Raw genomic sequence first — 22,679 nt, forward strand, 5'->3', positions numbered from 1 at the left:
TCAATCAGGCACTACCAGGTAATATAATTTATTACCTATATTACTTGGATTTGTGATGGGAATACCTTAAAGAACTGTAACAATGCAAATACTGGGGCATCATAAAAAGATATGCATAGAATGCATATCCTGAAATACATTCAATGATATTTTTAAAAAATGAGTTTGTTTGGTGCAAGAAAAGAGTAGCACAAACCCAAGCAAAGTACAGTGGATGTTACTCCATTCTTTTTTCCAGAGCCACATAATGGGAAAAAACCAAAATCAAGAAGAGTGTACGGAATATAAAATTCAGAGAACAGGTCTGCAACCATAGAGTCCCAGACACCTTGTCTGTAATGAATAAGATGGGGAAAGACTGGAGAATGTTTACAGAGATAAAGCAGATGCCTGAAACTTCAGAGGCTTCCATGTAAGGTTAAGCCTCCACTTCTCAGGTCAACTGCTGTGGACAAATTTGTCATTCAGTGCATTGTGACTAAGTGATGGGAGCTCTATTTCATTTATATCTACAAGCAAGGGTCAAACACTATAGGATCAAACTGAGAGCAGACAGTTTCATCTGAGCAAACCAGGTAGAGAAGGAATGCACTTCGACTGTTTTTAACATCCCATTGGCTTTATCTGCAGTTCTAGGCATGACAGCATGCATGGTATTTACGGCTTAAAAGAATTTCCGTCTGTAAGTTTATCGCCTTGTAAAAATCAGTGAGAAAATGACTTAAATATACCAAACCCAGCTTACAACAGGGCAGATAGATTTTATTCTCACTTTGTACACCAGAAAACCTATTAGCACGTTGCTATTTAAAGGTTTAATTATTAGAGCTCCATTGTGTTTCTGAACAGCCATACTGCTTCAGCTCAGCAGGTCCAACCAGTGTTTTACTCTGCCTCCAAGGTCGTAAGCAGAAGACTGCAGAAGAATAAGAGGGCAAATATACTTCCCGCTTGTATTCTCCAGCCTCCTCCTATTTTCAGCCTGGGGACATTCTGAAGCAGAGGTGGTTCTTACACATTTACTGACCAAAAATTAATGCCTCTCCCATGAACCTCTCCACCCCCTTTTTTTGCCACTGTAAACTGTAAGTATCTACAAGATGCTCCAGCAAAAATTTCCAAAGATCTGATATCCACAGCATAAGGGACCCCCGTTCTTTCATTTATATTACAGCCTATGATTAGTAATCTATTATTTTAATAATCTTATCATAGATTTCTTAGTTGTTTCATACAAAGCCTGGGTGTGCAGTCCTCCTTTAAGCAGCATTTTCACTGAATCCAAGTACTGCAGGTTTGGGAGCTGAGTTGTTAACCCTGAATATACCACTAAACCAGTGTACTTCTCTGAGAGATTTTTGTGCAGAAGATCAGGTGTATAAAACTGTTAGTGTAAGCTGTATATTATTGAGAAGTATAGAACAGTCAGAAACAGCTGGCACTACAGGCTTAGCTTTGTCATCAACTGATGAGCCTTTATTCAAAGCTAGGTGCATTGCTAGGTTTTAAATAGAAGGCAAAAAAACACAGCACAAATCCACATATACAGCAGAAAAGACCATCTGTAAGGAGAGTACATTAATTTAGACATACCAATACTGTGATGCTCTGGATGTAAATGCAAAGATTATGAATATAGACCTTAAATTTATAGACTTTCTTCCTCCTGTCCATGGGCGCCCAAAGCATCTATTTCCAGAGCATCCATCCACAGCAACATCTTCCAGAACCACTAGAGAGTATCATATTTCAGCGTACCATATGGTCTTAAAATATTAGTGGTGGGCAGGCCTTGGGCATAGATGCTTCACAGGAAAGGTTCCAGCACTACTTGCACAGTGAGATCATACAGGTAGCAGGGTGTTCTTTAAGTGTCAAAATTAGCTATAAATTACAAGATAAGTCAAAAATTATTTGGACATTAAACTGCCAAAAGGACAGAAAAAAAATACCTTCCCATCCTAGGCATAAAGAGTGGAAATGAGGGAAGTCAGCAAGTCATTGCAAAAATACAAATGATAGCACAGCACTAGGCACAGTCATAATGATGAATTTATGAGCCATTATTAATTACTTTGTAAAGTCACTAACAGAGGATGAGTCAAACAGTAATAAAATAATAGGTCTAGGAGTCTGCTTTTTAAGGTGATTAAAGTTAGTAACCTAAGCCTACATCAAGTGCCTAAGTGGTCTTATTTTCAGATCCCCATTTTGGATACTAAAAATGACACAGCTTGCCATAAGATCTTATTTTAAGAAGAATCACATTCTCAGATATGTATCTGGCAAGTGGAGTAGATGATGACTATGCATCTTCTACCTTCTTCAAGAGATTCAGCAACACTTTAACCCTCCAGCTGGATACTAATCAGGACTAGCCAAAGAAGGACACTAATACAGCTTGGGCCTCCATCCTGCACATTGTGTGACTTACTGCAGGTGTAAATATCTGGCAGGGAAAACAAAATTTAAACCAAGCAAAAAAGAAAACCTGCTAGGAACTATATTGAAACATGACCAAAAAATCAAAAGCACTAGGCGTGCTACTGAGGATTCTGATACATACGACAGCGATCTGCTCTTCATACAGCTCCTCAGGGATGGCTTTCCAGCATCTTTGGCTTCTATTAAAGTGGGTTTTCTCTTTCCAAACTAACCAACATGTATTTCTCTCAACCAATTTAATTAAATTTTACAGGGGAAACGAAGTCATCTGAGTACTGAAAAAATCTTGCTCTATTAACTCTGGATATTTTCTCACTTAGGAGGAGTGTATGCCATTAAATCCAGCAACATGTAAATAAGTTCTCACAAATACATTTGTTTAGTTTTTGCATGATGTCAGAAAATAATATACCACATTTAATTCACTGGAATATCTAGAGATTGTAGTAAAGAAAATAATGCAGTATTCTTAATTTGAGTTCACAATTTTTAATTTAGGGATTCTGTACATTTTCTGCAACTCAATGGATACCTAAATTTCCCTTTAAAAATTCTACATTTAATCCTCAGTCTGCGTTTCTACCTTCTTTATGTCCACTGCTCCCACATTATGCACTCTGACCTTGTTTCCAGCATCCCACGTATTACCAAGAATTCTTTGGCCAAGAGGATAGTATAGTACTATCACATTCACTGTACAAGTGTCCCATTTACAGCCATAACTTGCAGATCCTTGTTAACTAAGCTGTTGAATTTGCACCTACGTTGTTTGTATGTAAACAGCCTTTGTTCGTTCACCAACTTAGATGACTAGAGGACTCTCCATAACTGTACTTTAAACACAAGAGCTTCACCATCCTATTTGAGCTCCAGCAATACCTTGGGAAAGCTGCATGCCCTGAAATCACATCACCCGTAGCTGCTTCACTGTTAGTGGTCTGGGCAGATTTACAAGGGAGAAAGGATGAACTTAGAAGGGCTTTAGCTCACTCTTTAGTGCACCATGCAGTGGCATGGTCTTCCTTTTCCCCATTTCAATTGGAACTGTGTTCCAATCAAAAGACATCCTTTCCTTTCTAGGAAATGGAACAAGTAAATGAACAAGTAAATTCAAAACATGTTCATTCACTTTCTTCATTAACTATTTAGTGAAATGTTATCCAAGTTTTGTTTATTGCTTTATGGCCTACTGACAGCTACATAGGATCCCCAGTTAAATGTATGCTTGCATAAGTTCCTCCAGGTAAAATACACTACAGAAAGCAGGTAAATGTAGCATGATATGCTGGGTACCATACTGGAAATGGTACAAAGCCATCTGTTTGTAAAATCTTCTTCCATCTGATAGTATTGATGATGTCATTCACAATAAAAAAGAAATGAGAGGATTGTCAACAAAGCCATAAAATGAAATTATAGTCCCCTAATGTGAAGCAGAATCTAACTGCACCCATTCCTTGCTTGTCCCCCTCACTGCAGCTGTTTGCTTACCTTCACTTGCAGATGTTTCAGATTGTCTTGTCTCCTCCAAGGCCTCTCCTATTCCTACCCACCCTGCACCACCCCTTTCCATTCCAGACTCTTATTTTAAGAATTCTGAAGCTGTTGCATACTCTTTACACAAAGGGAATGTATTGTCAAAGGTCAAAGCTGATCATGGCACAAAACCTAGTTTGCATGAGCCAGACTTCAGGATAGAAGTACTACCTCACACTGAGGTCTTACAGCTACTTGACTACAGGGACAGTGTAATGCCAGGCCTTGAGGACCAAGGCACCCTTATTGCAACCTTCTTTCTCCTCATCAAGCCCAGTGCTGTCACAGATCAGAACATTTATTCAGGGATATACAGGACAGAAGCTCCAAATACATACACTTATGTAAACATGGACAGAGTCAGTCAATGATTCATGCATAACTCCACATGATTGTCAGAAAAGGTCCATGAGTTCAATCAGAAGGGTAGAACAGGACTCTTCTGTTTTTTTCTCCACAGAGATATACTATCTGATGAAAGGTTTACAGTAAATTGAATCTCGTCTTTGGCATAATATTTAAACCACCAACAATATGTCTCTGGGTTTCCTACTATAAACGCTTTTCTTTTTACTATTAGTTGGAAGATTCAGAAGGAAACAGAGGAGTGACAAGAAATTCATGGGGGAAAAGGGAGGGGTTTTTTATATTTATGGGGAAAACTTACAGTAGCTTGCAAATTACAACACAGATATTTATTCCCCAAAGGCACATTGGTCAAAAAGGAAGGTGAACCACCACCTTGCATTGATTTAAGCCCTTTGGTATATCACCTTCCCAACTGTTCCGTTTGACAGGAGAGTTCTCAGCAATAGCTTGCTTTCTGAATGTAACCTTTTATTATAAATATTGTCTGAATCTTCCAAGAGGAGCATGTTTTACTACCATTTTGTATCAGAATAGAACGGGACAGGTTTGTAAAATGTACAGTTTTGACATCATAACTTAAAATTTTACTACACAAATATAAAAACAATCACTAGCTCAATGGGTCTGACAGTTTTATCCTCAAATTTAAGTTCCAAAAGCATGTAAATTGAAGCCAAAATTGCTGTTGAAATTTTATTACTGAAAAGGTCAACCCAAAATGATCAAACCAAAAATCCATAGTAATGGGAACCAGATACATAAAATTAAATCGATGGTCAAATTTTGAGCTAGATTTGGTCCCCAATTCATATTGATATCATTATAGTTTATCCAAATTTACACTGAAATCTGGTGACAAAATAGGCCAGATAGAACTGTAATGTGGCAAGGCACTTAAACACCATGTACATTTTTATAGTCCCCTGCTTCTTGATCAGGAAATACTGTATGCATTATTAAAGATTTGAGTAAATACCAGGCTTAGGAGATCCTAGCAGTGCGTTCAGAAGTACACTGTGTTCTCACACTAAGGCCATTCTTACCACTACTACTGATCTCTTCCTGTGTTAAGCAAGGGATCATAACAGCAAAAAATACCTGTGCTCTAAAATATATTGTGGACACACCACAAGATTAATATTTAAACTCCTAGTCATGATTCCTGTACTGGATCAGAAAAAAATTTTCACAACAGTTAGTAGCATCTTATTTATGGTGGGCTAAACACTAGACAGGGGCTTGTATTCTAAGTGAGTCTGAGCAAAGTTAATTGACTTAACCCTTTAAAAGGAGTTGACAATAAGGGATCTGTGTGCCACGACCCTCATAGCATCTATGCTGGGGGTGCTAAAGAATTCTGAATTATCTTGAATATTCTAAGCAACACAGAGGATGTTCTCAAGGGAGGGAGAATGAAGTACATTAATTCTCCATGAATGGGAGTTCTCCATGACTAAGGAAATGATCAGACAACAAACAGAAACAGACAGCATCCTTGCACCTATCAATCAGTAATCACCAACTCAATGTCACCTACCTGCCTCCCATTACCTACAAGTAAAACTACTTACTGCAACTGCAATGTAGTCTTCCTTCCAAGTTACTTCCATTGCATCCTGCATTATGCAACATGATTTGATATATATCACAGAAAAGCAGGTGAGTAGGGGATCAGTCTACACTGGAAAAGGTAGCTGGCGGAAATGGCATTTTCCCATTCTCTCTTTTTTAAATGGAAAAAGAAGGAAGATAGACAAGTTAGGTGTCTCTCTTCAGTGTAATTTAAAATACTTTCTTATCACTAATATCAGTTACAAATGTTTATTCTAATTTATGAACACCTGCTTGACATCAACAGAACTGACACACCCCTCCAATTACTTCTTATATGATGGCATATTTATTTCACTCTGATGAGATGAGGCTTTTCTAATTTCCTGTATAACCACCCCCAGCTCTCTGTATACCTCCCATTAAATTGTGAGCAGGCTTCACACATATTTTTAGATGTTTGAAAACAGCAGGAAGAGCTTTTTGATGTTTCAGAACATGTTCGGTCCCAGTGTCTCAATATTGTTTGCTTGCTAACTCCTCAAGCTTATGTCATCCATATGAATGGACTTCTGGCTTTTGAGAAAGTTTACCATATCATTAACATCTGCCTAAACTGCTGCAGTCAGAGGTCTTTCCTTCTAATGTCAGAGCCACTTTGTAAAGAAAGTTGCAGGATTCCTCCATGTCTTAGAATTTATTGAGAAGTCAGTGTCTTATTTTCTAAGATTAGTCTGTAACAATGTCAAGTGTGAAATTTAAATTAATGAGTGCTTCACTTACTGAAATGACTTCAGCACTTCTGCTACTTTCATTGATTTCTATTTACTTCAGCAACCACAAATATGAAGAACACATTTCTAGATGTGACTAAACAGACTAATAATATGCTAGTATACATGCACTTAGTGATAGAACATTACATTTAAATCTAAGCTTATTTTGAAAAATTAACATAATAGGAGAAATATATTATTTATAAAGCACTGTTCATTTCCTGCATTTCAGACAGTGTCACCTTTATTTTCTTCCCTCTCTCTCCACACTAATGATTGGCCTACACTACTGAAACGCAGCAGTAGATATGGTATCAACATTACCCCTCCATAGAATCAATTTAAATTTGAACTAATATATTCATCATCCAGTAAATACCACCTCAGCAGCAGATAGTGCTGTAGCTAACCTTCAGGGTATTTTAGCCTCCTGACAGAGGCCAGTTTAAAAGAAGAAGCCGTATTTGATTCATAAGAAGTAGAGACACGTGAAAACCTTTCCTTCCCCTCTGTCCTTCCCCACAGATCAAACAGCCATTGATTTTATTTGTTAAAAGTCTTAAGCCACTTGCATTTCTTGCTACTATCTAACAGAGTGTTAATCAGTGGAAAAAGCTAACGGGATACTTGCTCAGAAAAGACAGCCAAGGCCATGATTCTCTGCTCATAGGTTGGTTTGGGGCTTTTTTAAAGACAAAAAAAAGATAAGAAAAGGTAAGTGGAAAAGAGAAAACAAGTCTCCCCAAAGGCTGCTCAGTGTGTTTACAATGCAGCAGGCGGCTCAGAGACAGCACTGTGCCTGCTGGAACTCTGCACAACCTCCACGACATGGGGTTACCCTTGCCCTTCTCAGAAACATGTGTTTTCATATAGCACAGCCAAATCCACAGCTATTAAAACTACATTCTCATGTCAAACAAACAAAAAAAAAGTAACTAAGGATGGAATCTGGCCTTCAAACAACAGAATAATCACCAAAGCAAATCACCACTCTGTGAAATGGATGTTATATGCAAACATGGATTTAAAAACCAAAAAAGATTAATACAGTAAGAGAATATGGAGGGGTTGAATTTTCTTACTTTTTTTTTTTTAAAGCCAGATTCTGCAGGCCCTTAAATTTCCCTAAGCAGCTGTAGCTACACAGACCCTTGCAATATCAGTTATTCAGTCTCTCAAAACATTTATCTGCTAATACAGAAACTCAGATAATGACCAGTGTAGCTGTGACTGTAAACTTGAAGCCGCTTGCTCCTGCAGAATTGCATGTGCAACTCCTGCAGGCATCACTGGAAGATGAACAGTGCAGCATCATGTATAGTCTAGAAGCTTCAACATGGTTGTCTGTTGATGCAGGAAATTTATGAATTCTTTCATTTATGGCACTTCAGGACATGGTTTAGGAGGCATGGTGGTGTTGGGTTGATGGTTGGACTTGATGATTTGAGAGGCCTTTTCCATCCTTAATGATTCAATGATTCTATGATTTTAAGTTTGAAGATTAACTGATCTCTCTTCTTTCGTTTCCATTTTGCAGCAAAACCTGTTTCCCCTGAAGACACCAGCTGGGGAGTCTGTTATAGACCACCCAACCAAGATGAAGGAGTAGATGAAGTGTTCTACAAGCAGCTGGTGGAATTATCACAACTGGTTGCCCTTGTTCTAGCGGGAGACTTCAATTTACCACATGTCTGCTAGAAATACAGCACAGCAGAGAAGAAACAATCTAGGAGGTTCCTGGAGTGTGTGGAAGATAACTTCCTGACGCAGCTGGTAAGTGGGCCTACCAGGGGAGGTGCCTTGCTTGACCTGCTGTTCACAGAGAAGGACTGGTGGGAAACGCGGTGGTCGGAGACCATCTTGGGCTTAGCGACCATGATATGATTTGAGTTCTCAATTCCTGGTGAAGTCAGGAGGGGTTCAGCAGAACCACTACCATGGATTTCCGGAGGGCAGACTGGCCTGTTCAGGGCACTGGTTGGGAGAGTCCCCTGGGAGGAAATCCTGAAGAGCAAAGGGGTCCAGGAAGGCTGGGCACTCTTCAAGAAGGAAGTCTTAAAGGCACAGGAGCAGGCTGTCCCCAAAAGCTGCAAGACAAACCAGTGGGGGAGACAACCAGCCTGGCTGAACAGGGAGCTTTTGCTGGGACTCAGAAGAGTTTACTGCTTTTGGAAGAAGGGGCAGGCAACTCAAGAAGAGTACAGAGATCTCGTTAGGTCACGCAGAAAGAAAACTAGAAGGGCAAAAGCCCAGCTAGAACTCAATCTGGCCACTGTTGTAAGGGATAACAAAAAATGTTTTTACAAATACATTAACAACAAAAACAGAACCAAAGAGAATCTCCATCCTCTATTGGACACAGAGGGGAATGTTGCCACTGAGGATGAGGAAAAGGCTGAGGTACTAAATGCCTTCTTTGCCTCAGTCTTTAACCGTCAGACCAGTTATCTCCAGGGTACTCAGCCCCCTGAGCTGGAAGGCAGGGATGGGGAGCAGAATCCACAGTCCAGATCCATAACCCAGGAGGAAGCAGTTTATGGCCTGCTGAGCCACCTGGACACTCATAAGTCAATGGGGCTAGATGGGATCCACCTGAGAGTACTGAGGAGCTCACCAAGTCACTCTCTATCATTTACCAGCAGTCCTGGTTAACAGGGGACATCCCAGACACCTGGAGGCTTGCAGATGTGACGCTTATCTCCAAGAAGGGCCAGAAAGAGGATCTGGGGAACTACAGGCAAGTCAGCCTGACCTCAGTACCGGGGATGATTATGGAGCAGTTTATCTTGAGTGCACTCACCAGGCAAGTGCAGGACAACCAGGGCATCAGGCCCAGCCAGCATGGCTTCATGAAAGCCAGGTTCTGCCTAACCAACCTGATCTCCTTCTATGACCAGGTGACCTGCCTAGTGGATGAGGGAAAGGCTGTGGCTGTTGTCTACCTGGACTTTAGCAAAGCCTTTGACACTGTCTCCCACAGCATCCTCCTAGACGAGCTGGTGGCTCATGGCTTACACAGGTGTACTCTTCACTGGGTAAAAACCAGGCTGGACAGCCGAGCCCAGAGAGTTGTGTTGAATGGAGCTAAATCCAGTTGGCAGCTGGTCACGAGCAGGGTTCCCCAGGGGTCAGTGTTGGGGCCAGTCTTGTTTAATATCTTTATCGATGACATGGACCAGGGGATCAAGTTCACGCTCAGTAAATTTGCAGATGACACCAAATTGGGTGGGAGTGTTGATCTGCTCGAGGGTAGGAAGGCTCTGCAGAGGGATCTGGACAGGCTGGATCAAGGGCCCAAGGTCAGTTGTGTGAGGTTTAACAAGGCCAAGTGCTAGGTCCTGCACTTGGGTCACAACAACCCCATGCAACACTCCAGGCTTGGGGAAGAGCGGATGGAAAGCTGCCCGGTGGCAAAGGACCTGGGAGTGCTGGTTGACAGCCGGCTGAACATAAGCCAGCAGTGTGCCAGGGGCAAAATTGAGCCTAAAACTGTTGTGCAGGAGTGCTCTACAGGTAGTGCTACAGCTGTACTGGGAGGAACCAGTAGTTCTTGGAAAAGAGCTCTCTTGTGAGGAATTGTGTGAGCCAACCTGGCACAACGAAAACACAGCTGAAACAGAAACCAAGGGTCTTTGACATCTCAGAACATCTTACTGCTGGTTTTAAGGAACTGACCTGTAAATTCAATCCATCAGCATCCCAGTGACTCAAGAACAGTCTTCCCTAGATCCTTCTTTTGCTTTCTGACTCTGTCATAGTCATAACACTAAACACGTAAGAGTTTTGGGAGCACTAACACAGATATCACTGAAGTATAGACACTTGGCATTTTCCACCTTGCACCATCAAACGTAAGAACCTGCAATTCATAGAAATACAGAGAGTATATACTGCAGCTGCCCAAAGTTTAAAGGACCAATTTGGTACTAAAATGGTATCAGTCCACCATTATTTTTACCTCTTTCACTGTGCTACTTATTTGAAAATATATACATTGATTGCTGTCATTAAATAATTGTTTTGCCCCACACAATGCAGTGTTTTGCATATTTGCTGATGTTTCCCCAAAAGCACTGGGGGAATGAATCATTACTGAAACAATTTACTTTCAGTTAGTGCATGAATGCCTTCCCATGATGCTTTGATGCTTTGTTTGTCCTCCTATAAAAATTATTTATGACCCAAGTGTGATCTTTTAAATCAGAATACTTATTTGGAAATCAAAGCTCCAGCATGTTAATGCAAGTAGAAGCCCTGACTAATTTTTCAAAGCCACGTTGAATATTCAAAAGCTAGAACTGAAGGAAAGGAGTTAACATTAATTAATATTTGAAGCAGTAAAATAAAAGCAACAGTGAAGCTAATTTTGCAGGACAATTAATCATGAGTCTTGCTAATTACACATGGGATTTTGCAAATGATTTTTTTTCTCAGGTAGCGGAGTAAAAATGATAATCCACTACCCATCAAAATCATTGGCTCCTCACCAATGTCCCCAGCAAGAGCAATTAGTGGGAACAGCAGAGCCCTAGTAATTGCATGTCAAGAGAGGAGAACGTTAGAATTTTAATTGCTCCAAATAAAGACCACTTGCTCATACATACACCTGACTGTCCAAAACTACTCTGCAAGCCGGAGCAAGTATGTAACCACTTCCAGGTGGCGGCACAGAAATAACTCTGTGGGAGAAGCACTAAGCAACACATCTTAGCAGTTTCTGGAAGAAAATATCAATATGCACTTATATTCTGAACTGCAGTGTCATCACTTGACTATAAGAACTGGGAAAAAAATATATCACCCACTTGGGAAAAATGCGCATATTCTTTATATTTGCCAAATATTTATTGCTGACATTTTTTGAAGAACTTTAACTATCTTCAGGGTGCCAAGGGCTTCAAATTTACTGAATTTTAGGATCACCGATAAAATGTTTTTAACAAGACATCTCAAGAGGGCATAAAATAAAAAATTACCATATTCATGAGAGCAAGCCTGTAAGATTGCAATGCTATAAACTGGATGTCTGTAATTTGCTTGTGGCTTTCTTAATTTAAAAAAAAAAAAGAAAAAAACAAAAAACAACCAACCCAGACAACTAGCAATTAGAGACTCCAGTTCCATTTTTGCACTTGATCCCAATCACTGACATGGTGCCGTTACTTTTTTGTTTAATATACCTACACATGGATGCACACAATTGCAAATAATCAATAATATTTAAGTACATGTCCAAGATCTAAATGATGATGGATATATTTAAATATTGCTTTCCAGGAAATTATTACTTTACTGGTCATGTAGTAACTTAAAAAAATGTATAGGTTAAAAGAAATCTCTGCTTTTTCTCCATTTCTTTTTAAGGTGTTTACCATTTATGCTCATTTTAAAACCAAATGACTGAGTTGCCTTCCAAGTACTACTAGCTTCTACTGTCTTTTGCTCTCTCCTTCCATTTCTATGTATATGACATTGAGGTGCTAAACCATCTACTTTCTGCTTTTAGCTTTGTTAAGTATTAAACCAAGAGTAGTAGCCTTAACTTGACTAAATATATTCTTTGCATGTTCAAAATCACTGTTCACTGTTTATTACACTATGACTGCTTGAGAGAAAAAAAGCAGGTCATGTAGAGTGCTGCTTCCTTTCCTGAATTACCAGCAGATCACAGGTGTTTATCAGACTCCCAGAGGTGATTCAGGTAATAAACACCAGGATGGCAGTTTAAATGGCTAGAAGCTTTTCCATCAAATACAGTCCTTGCAGTCCTATCGTTTTGCATATATTGCTCACAAATGGCAAATTATTTACGCAGCCTCCTTAAGTGGTTCCTTATGGTTTTTACTTTATTTTTCCAAAGCAGGAACCTTTTGAAGATATGTGTTCTCATGACAAGGCAAACTATCATTCCATCTGTAAGTCTGACTCATCTCTTAAAGCTCACTGTAGATATATAATGCCAGTGACCTTGTTTTGCCCTTCTGTTTAGCTCAAATGTCTTTTCTAAGAAAGCACAAGTGTCATAGCAGAAGTCACTATTCTGCGCTTGTACAAGGAAACCAAGAATAAACTGCGTTGACTAGAAACTGGCTTTTAATCAGCAAAAGCTTTTTCAAAGCTTTTCTTGTGAAAATAAAATGACAATAGGCATTGGCTAACGATTGCTACTTTGAACGCAGGTTTTAGAAGGATTTGCTGTAAATTATAATAGGATGAGCTTTTGGAAAGAAAATGTTTAAATGGAGTTTATTTTTGTATAAGCTGAGCAAGTTCAGAGATGAACTTCTGTAAGTTTATGCTACTACAGAAAGTTACTGACTGAGACATACCTCTAGCAATTGCCCATTACCTATTAATAACTGGAGTTTGTTTCATGTAATGCCACGGTTGTCACATAAGCCAACTTACTACTAGGCAGATCACCTGCTTCTTCCCTTCTTGACAAACAGCTTTGCAATAATCATGTAGAAATTCCTTATATGTAAAGTAGATTTCAGGAAAGGATTTATGGTTGTTCAACATAATTTAGCACCAGGAAAGAAAAAGGAAAAGCCAGAACAATATGAAGTTTCTAAGAATCACCAGATCATAATTACTGCACCAGTGGTATAATTTCTGTGGATCTCTTAAAATTTTATCAGTTACGTCCTCAGCTTGTGAGATAACACTGATTTCCATAGAACTGAAGGTGTTGGGAAACTCTCAGAATCTCCAAGATTAGTTTCTGCTATTTTTCTACAGTTTGCAGATTACCTCAAGCCATAGACTAAAGATTATGGCTGTGTCATACATACAGGGTAAGTAACAGAGTATCGCCAGCTTTTATCATGGTGGGTAAGAGTAAAAAGAAAGCAAGTATTACTATTTCTACTTTTTTACAGTATAAAAATTAGCCACACAGAAATTAAGCAACTTGCCCAAGAACACACAGTAAATCTATAGCAGAACCAAAACCTGAACTGAAGTCTACCAAGCACTAAAATCCTACTAACCAAACAACTCACCCTTCTTTTGTGACTGACTCTCACAAATAAACAGACTATTTTATAATCAGTATTTTTACAGCTTAATGAAAACTTACTCAGAAGATAATATTAGATATAATGAGGAATACCAAGTATTGTGCTATTCAGTATGAAATTCAGATTGAACTCCACTCCTTTCCTGTTTACTAGAGGCCTAGGATGTAAGTTCTCTAGCACCGGCCATATTTTCATCCCATTTCAGACTGTCACTGCAGTAAATCTGATCTTAGCTCACAGGCTGTGAAAAACTTTATAGGACCCTCACCAATGTATGTGAACAAAACGGAGGACAGCAGAAAATGCCAGTAGGTTGAAAGCAGATAAGAAAGGTTTTCTGTGACTTCAGTTTCAGAATTCCAGACACTTCAGAGGACAATAATTTTCAGAAAAAGGCAAAGTGGTTTTATATGCCAGCTCTGTTTTAAAGGAAGAGAAACAATTTAAAAATGAACTCATATCACAGGAATGTCCCACATGCATTAAACAAGAAGGATTCCAAAAGATTGGCCTGCCCAGGGAACTTGTCTTTTTCTAATTATTTTGAAAGAAAAACAAGAAGAATTCATTTTGCTTCAATAAGTCATGACCTAATCAAAGCCAATCAAGAAATAGGTTAAGAAGTGAAGCATATTATTAAACCAAAAAAGTGGGTTGGATTGTTGAAATGAAAAATAAAGAAACAAAAACTCTGCAAGTCAAAAGTTCAACCCTCATGTAATCTCATGACTTCAAGATACTGATATTACAAAGTCTTACTACAAGTTTTGCTCTATTCCATCAACCTTTCACCTTTGATAAAAACATAATATCCCAAAACACCTTAAGCACAGCAACTTAAACAACTGGTACTGCATATGGTATGCAAATTGCATGGGTTAAATAATATACATTCGGTGCAGCTGGTTTTTATCTGGCGAACAGGTGCTAGATTTTGGATTTGCTGACTAGCTACAACTTTAATGACTTTTCAGTGAAAGGTGAAATGAGGACCTGGGGAGTCTTCCGTTCATGCTTGTCTAGGTATTTTGGTTTTGTTTGTTTGCTAAAAAGTTTCAAACAAACAAAATGTATGAGTATATCACAATACCCTTCCACAGAATATCTTACTCTGAGTAGCAAACTGGCAGTTAATAAGCCAGAAACTAAAATACTTAGATACTAGAGAAAAATATAGCAGGTGATGTGGCAGAAGACATTTTAAACACTTCAAACTGAAGTATCAAGTGCTGCATATCAGAGAAGGTACTTTAGATTTCTAGCTAAAAGCCTGGCCCCACATATTCAAATACATAAGAAGATAGCTAGGCATTAAAGACATGAGGTTCTCTCTCTCTCGGGTTTGGAGGAACAATGTGGTGTAGTTCCTGCATCTGCCCACAGGTTTCTCTGGTTCTAATAGCTCTACCCCATAAACTCTCCAGCATGTTTGGAGACATATTTTTTAAGCACTTCAGGGTGGGAGGGTTTGAGGTCTTTTTGCCTGCAGAACACAATGGTTACACAGACTCATGGTGGTGGAGCACTAACACTTCCTCCCTCCCTACAAGTAAGATAACTGGATCTGCTGTTAAGCTACAAACTGTGGGTTTTTTTAATATTTTGACCCACAAAACATAAATATGAAAACTGGGGCACAATTAAAGGTACATTAATATAAACAAAAGATTAATATTTGGTTTGACTGCCCACCACTGAGGCACAATCTAAAATAAGACACTGTCAGTAAATACAGAGCTTAACTATGACCTTCCTTCTTCAGGGGATGCAGAGTGTGGAAGTGAGTCCTATCAAAACTAACGCCAGAAAGGACTATCAGAGTAGTAATCTAAACTGAATTAAACACCTGAGCAGATATTACAGAGCAGGATCATTAGCTAAATGATTAGACAAAGCTCCTGGGCATCCTACTTACCCTCTCAGTTATAAAGAATGGTAAAAATATTGCTCTACTGAGCACAAAGTAAGAAGACAACATTGTATTTTGGAACAGGAGAAAAGCTCTGACTGGGAAAGAAACTTGCCTAAGGTTAATACAATTGTCCAGTTTCAGGTACTTTACAGTCTCTCTCCAATATATCACTGCACAGTTGCTCAAAATGCTATCGCATAAGCACAGTAATCCTACCTACTCATTAATTATGCCATCAGTCACCTATCCTAAAGACACTGTAGATGAAGAGAAACTGCAAGATGCATTTTCTTTTCCTCAAGGCTCTTTACCTTGGCCCAGTGTCTATTTTAAGTTTCCATACACGTTCCCCCTCTCCTACAGTCTTTGACCTATTTAGCCGGTTATTTGGCATTGTTTCAAAAACAGAAATCTAAAAAATGTACAGTGAGGGAGAGAGAAGAGAGACAGGGAAATAACCCCAAGTGCCAGAATCTACAGGGTGTTGATACAAGAGATCCAGAAGTTCCTTCCCACCAGACAGATCAATGAACAATTATCTATAAAGCATAGGGCTAGGCAGCAGAGTTCAACGCTGCTCAGAATTATTTACTTCTCCTGCAATTTTAAAAACTATTCTCCTTGCCCTTCAGCATGAAATATATATATGGAGGGGCTCTGAGAGCTGAAAATTCATATAGATAAACTGGGAACAAGCTAAAAAAGCAAGCTCCCTGTAACACTAATAAGGTGGGGGGGAAAAACACTCTCCTAGAGCATCTGCATATGACTATAATCAATCTGCTATTCATCACAGCAAATATTGGTACAGAAGTAACCAGCCAGAAGTCCCTTTTCATTAGGGGATAAATACTGCTTGCCTTTTGCAGGAGCATGGAGCAACTGTGTGAAGAGTTTGCAACGTCTGTCTCCATACTGCAAGACGCCCACTCACACAGTCTGGACAACACTGATTTCAACCTCAGCACCTATCCCAGAAAATTTTGTGGCTTAATTGTTCCACCGTGTCCTCATGCTCTGCAAAGCATTACCTCCAGTCTCCAATGCTGTTTCAAAGGCCTTACAGCTGAGACAACACAGGTGGCCATATTAAGGTTGAGGCTTGCACTGTACCAGCAGCAGCTATCTTCAGAGTTGCCACCTTGGCCGGGGATGAGGCACAACCTTCTTTCTATTTAGACACCAACACATGGGTTCATGCTTTCAATAATCTGACCCACATCCATGATTGCTAGATCAGCTACACCCAGATGTCCTGGCAGAGATACAGGTGGAACTAGGATTGGCACCAGATGACAGTTAAATAGCAAAGACAGTCCTACAACAGTGAAGCTAAAGGCTGGGGATGGGGAGGATGATAACTGTAAGCTGCTGCAGGGAAGGAAGATGGCATATGATCCTCTTGAGCAATGAATTCAAGGATATGGGGTCAATCTGAGAGAAGCCTGCTTTCTTTGCCCCCAGCTTCTCGCTGCACACCCAGAGACACGTACAAGTCAAGAACCAGGGAGGGTGTTTCTGGAAGTCGCTGCCTAAGCAAAGAGAAGGGAGATGGACTCAACCCTAGAGGAGACTATACCATGTAGTCTTTGGGCACCAGCTATGCAAAGACGGAAAAGGGGGGAATTGATGCTTGCTCTTACAGGGACAATTTGACATGCGTGCTGTCATGTTTGCTGTATAAGCATGAAGCACTCTTCCCTGAATGGCCTACAACACTGAACTCCTAATGCAAGGAATGAAGCAGCACAGGCAAATGCCATCTACCAGACATGCACCTCCTGGCAGGCCCTGCACCATTCCAGTGCTGAACTTGGAAAACAATGAAAGTGTTAGATGGTGTTTTCTCAATGGAATTACGTCAACTGAGACCTGAGACTAGCACAGACCTGGAAATTTCCCACTATCCATTTAGCAGAGAATGAGGGTGCAAATGGCAGGCTTGTGCCTGCTCTGGAAAGGACGCAGGAGGACTTGCAGCAAGCACTGAACACAGCTTCTCTAGAGATCGGACATCAGACAGATTGCTACATCAACAAGAGTCTGTGCCCCCTAAGAACGCTGTCTATGCTGGAAGCATAAGCAGCAGGATAATGAGAAGCTCCAGGTACTCCCATGGAGCTGACTTTGTGATCCTAGTCACCAGCTACAAAGGAAGGCTCTCAGCATGGCGGCATCTGTTCCTACACCTCCTTGCATTGGAAGGCAAAACATGCCCAGAGGCGTTGTGCAATCTAGCCAGCTGGGAGGCTGGAGGAGGTAGGCTCACTCCAGCTGAAGTAATTGGCCTGGCATTGGTGGGATAAGTATGAGACTGAGAGAGGATTAAGTTAGCAGGAAGGCTGGCAAGCACAGCCTACAGGGATCTAAAATATATGTTTTCAAAAAGTGTATTGTGGACACAGCTTATCCAGTTCATGGGCAGACAGACACCCCATAGTCTGGATCCAAGGTCTGAACTTCAAGAGGTGAGAGTCTCAGGCCCCTTTATTTTTGTTTATATTATATTTAAAGACACAACTAGTTCTGCAAGGGCACTGTCAACCTAGTTGTCTGTGCCCAGCTAGAATATGGCCTCTTTTTGTGCTCCTCATCCTTGTCAGGGTAGGGTAGCCAAGGCTCTTTTGACGAGATTTGGGGGAATTCCAGGCGGCCTCAGGAAGTGACCTCTCTTCTAGCTTCCTGTAAAAAAGCTCTGACTCATCTTTATGATTAATCATAAATAGCTTGTTTGGAAAAACTTGGTGGAAGTTGACCTAACTGGACCTAACTAATCACACAAAAAAGCTGGGCCCCGTGTATGAATTCTCTCTGGTATTTTTTCTTCTGTTCATCCAGCAGTCCCTGAGTGTTGTCTAAACTGTGTACTAGCTTTCAGGGTGTTCCCTTTGCCAACGGCCTCTTTCTGTGAGGGAAGCAAGAGCTTTTCTGATGTTTGACAAGTTTTTATACTTGAAAATATATTTTAAAATAATTGTATCGGTAGCAAGTGTCCTCCTTATCGACTCTATTCTTGTAAGATTCTTAGCTTTGCAGTCTCCTCTTGCTCTTTTCCCACACTGAATTGCTGTGTTGCAATCTAGGAGGTGTTCAATTACCTTCCCCAGAATGACATTTGTTTCTGCTCTGGAGCTACTGTCAATTCATCATACAAAAACAAGAAACTAGCCTCTGCATCTGGAAATTAGCAGCCCCCTTCTCATATAGAGAACAAAGTAATCCCTCTAACAGGCTACGGTGATGCAAGGCAGATTGGAGTGACACAAGAGAGTTCAAAGGCATCAGCCTACAACACCTGTGCCATGCACACAGTGTGTTGGAAAGCATTCAGCCTGAGCCTGGTGCCAGAGCCAGTTGCACAAGTATGGCACCTGCTCTGAATGTCTCTGCCAGGATGCTTGACCAGGAGCCAATACCTTTTTCCAAAAGAGGTGTTAACTCATAGGTTCACAGTCTAAACACCTCCCAGAAACAGAGAGTAGATGGAGAAGAAACATGATTTATAAAGTAGATGTACCAAGTGGACCATCTCTCTTAAATCAGGTTTTGCTTGTCTATATAATGTAGAAAGTGTCTGCCAAACTGCTACAGTTCTGTGTGCAAAACTGTTAGAAAGAGAGAGAATTTAGTCTTCATCTGTGTAAAGGTGACTGGAGATAATGGAGCAGGTTGTAATAAATTTCTTTCTTTAATTAATGCCTCTGAATCTCAGAAAGGGGAAGTCTGCTCTGTAATTAGGTATGTGTTAAGCTTTAGTCTACATCAGTCAGGCTTTCCACTGCAAAGCAGCATATCTCATCCTAGGCTCAGAAAGAACAGGGTTTGTTTTGTACAAATATAACTGCATCTAATGAGCATCATTTATTACTGAGCCTGTGATGCAGACCCAACCATGCTCCCTAACACATAACTTTTCTCAAAGCATCAAAAGCTAAATTAGTGTCGTGGCTGTTCTAAAGCTATTCATAGCACCAAAATGTATCGGCAATGCGATATTTTAACCCTGTGAATACATGGCTACCCAGTTTGCCCAGGAATGACTAAATAGATTTGTCCAAGTTGCATCTTGAATTGGTGGAAGGGGTGAAGATGGAAGTAAGTAAATGTACTCAGGAAAAAAGGCCACTGTGGTATCTGTAGACACTGATCACGAAGAACATAGCCCTGCTGAGCAAATGCTTCAACACATCCACAGAGCTTCCTCCATCTTGCTAGAATATTTCTTCCACTGCTTCTTCACTACTGTCGTTACGACAGGCTTGTTCTTTCCACCACTAATGTAAGACTATCATTCTCCTAACTAAAGTCAGTCCCTTTTGAGATAGTTCATATTTAATCCCGTAAGATCAAAACATCTCCAAAATAAACCACAGACAAGGAAAGCTGAATTTAACATAGACCTACTCTAACACAGACCTTCACAAGTCTACTCTCAGAAGTTCTTTTCTAACAGTGGCAGCAGCACAGTGCATTTTTTCCCTGTAACATCCATGGTGCCACTCCAGACACCATCAGATTAAATGATTAAATGACAGGCATGGAACCTATTCTAGCCCCTTTGTTTTGGACTTTTGGAGGTAGTTTTTAAACTACTGTAAAGGGCCAGTCTGATTCTTAACAAAAATCAAACTTAAATCCCGAGAATAAGGCCTACTGCACTGAGCAAATAAGACCTAACTCCACCTTTTGGTAATAAATTGCATATGTAAGTGCTAAGTATAATTTGCTATTAATAATTTATTATTATTTATGTTATTTAATAACAGCATAAGCATGTCCAGGAAAGGAGGCAGCATGTCCCACCACTTTCTTAAGTGAACAAGTTCCTTCCTCTGCGTCAGTATTCCGGCCCAGAGGTGCTTTATGTCAGATGAACTGTCCAGCCCACCTCTACTTTTTACATGTGAAGGAAGCTTCCAGCTAAAGGAAAGAACAGTCTTAAATATGAGGTACACAATGGTGGAGACCATAATGGCATCTAAAAGCATTTCCAGTAACACAGAAGAATCTTTATTGCTTTCTGTATGCTTGTTAATTACATTAATCATGATGAACTTTAATATTATTATCTACTAATAATCTTATATTGATACCAGGGTAGATGCAATATATAATACTGTAGGAGCTCCACACTTGTCTGCATGGAGGACAAAGAGAGTGTATTTTTTTCATTATAATTTCTGTTGTATTTTCTTCCTACACCCTGGGTAAAGTCAATCATGTATTGCCATGAAAAGAAATCCATAACTCATACTGTTTTGAGGTCAGCATTTCCAATTTTGGGAATGGAAATGTTCACTTAAGTATAGGCATAGAGGTTGTTATATAGCCCTGGTAAAAGGCTAGCACAGTCAGAGATTCATATACTTAAACCAAAAAAGCATAATGAATGTTCATATTAACTGCATAGAAGGAATTTGAATATGAAGATTAATTAATCATCCATTGCCAGACAACAGTTTATATTGGAGTGTCAGAGAAGAAAGTTAACTCATGAAATGGCCACTGCCAATAAAAATGCTTAATACTGCTTTATATAAAAAGTACTTACATTTGTCATTACCAGAGAGATTGACTAAAAGCTACCCAATACTAGAAAGTCAAGGAAATTATTTGGGAAGAAAAGCGCTACAGAAGAGAAAAGGCATTGATGGTGATGGAAGAAAGGACTCCTGTAATGCCTTAATAATGAGATAAAGCAAATGCTGTGATAGGAACTTTAAAAAAAATACAAACAACAAAAAACTGGCTGCACTGGGGTTTTTTTGCCACTGGATTTCTGTCTGAGTTTGTTATAGGACATACCTAAACTAAAGACCAAAGAAATTACCTCTGTATTACGCAGCCAATGTGCAAGTAGATGCCAAACAACCAGTTTCCCTCCATAACTAATATGTTGTGCCTTGGACAGCTAAGACCCAGGTCTGAAAACATGCCCCCTTTTCATATTGTCCTAGACAGCTAGGCAGCCCCAGGCCTGCAAGATAGTCCAAAGCTATTCCCTCTCATTGCCTCCTCACCTCCTCCCCTGACTCTTGCTTCTTCACAACTTCTTACTCATTCATCACATCTGTCACAACTTCCTTCTGTAAAAGACCTTGAACAAACATCCACGCTCTCTGCTTCTGCTCAGACAGCATGACACCAGGGCTCAGGAAACAGTACTGACTGAGGGGAGGCACTAGGACATAGATGCTGAGCTATGCCCACCAGGCACCGATGGGAACCAGAGTGGACCAGAATGCCTGATTGAGGCTGTGATGCCTCAATCAGGGTACTGTCACCTCTGCCCTGCTTGCCGCCACCCTTCTGGCCTCAGCACAGCAGGAGTAGATATGACACTCATTACATCCTTCATAAAAACAGGTGAAAGCACCTAAAGGAGTCAGTGCTCAGCATCCTAGACACAGAGGACACACAGGGCTTCCCTACTTTTTAAAGGTACTCTTTAAAGGTACTCTTTAAAGGCACAGCCCAGGCAAATGGCACAGACCCAAGAATCCCAACAGAACCTTTCTCAGCAATATCCAGACCACAAGAGATTTCCTCCAGTGTCCAGTGCATGGTCAGGGGCAGAGAAACACAGGTCTTTTCCAGAAGACTGTAGCTCTGAAACAGTTGGTATGATAAATAGAAGTCCAGGGGAAGACATACAGCTGCCTTTACTATCAGGGTCACAGTAATGAAAGATTCAGTCATGGAGAAGCATGTGGGCATCTTAGCACACACTAAGAGGTAGTAAGGCAGTATTAAAACAGATTGTTGTGCTGACAGAGCTTTCTCAGATAGAACAGCACCCTCTCTCAGTTTCACTTCATTCCCTTACTCTTCCCACGCATGGACATTGTCAAGCCACTGATGGCTTTGGATACCCATCCACCAGCGGGATGGCAGTCTTGTATAGCACTGCAGATCTGCCCTTCTAAACATGCATCTGTGATACTCACTAATCCCAAATCTTTATCAATGGAAAATTAATTCTTAAGAAAGAGTGGACAAATAGGAAGACTTCTTTCTGATTCTGCAGAAATTTCTGGGGTTTTTTTCTTATCTCAAAAAGGCAACTCT

At 40.2% G+C, this 22,679-nt stretch overlaps 2 long non-coding RNA genes across 2 annotated transcripts in view; one reads left to right on the forward strand and one right to left on the reverse strand.

Annotated features, from left to right (window-relative positions):
• LOC142057092 (uncharacterized) overlaps positions 1–8,416 on the forward strand; it is a 40,266-nt gene extending 31,850 nt beyond the window's left edge. The window contains exon 3 of the long non-coding RNA XR_012660532.1: positions 8,215–8,416. This is a non-coding gene — a long non-coding RNA (uncharacterized LOC142057092). The remainder of the gene's footprint in view (positions 1–8,214) is intronic.
• LOC142057482 (uncharacterized) overlaps positions 1–22,679 on the reverse strand; it is a 260,201-nt gene that overhangs the window by 107,488 nt on the left and 130,034 nt on the right. The gene's annotated exons all lie outside the window — the stretch shown is intronic.

The sequence above is a fragment of the Phalacrocorax aristotelis genome, chromosome 5 (genome assembly GCF_949628215.1).
Source record: "Phalacrocorax aristotelis chromosome 5, bGulAri2.1, whole genome shotgun sequence".
NCBI classification, from domain to species: Eukaryota; Metazoa; Chordata; class Aves; order Suliformes; family Phalacrocoracidae; genus Phalacrocorax; species Phalacrocorax aristotelis.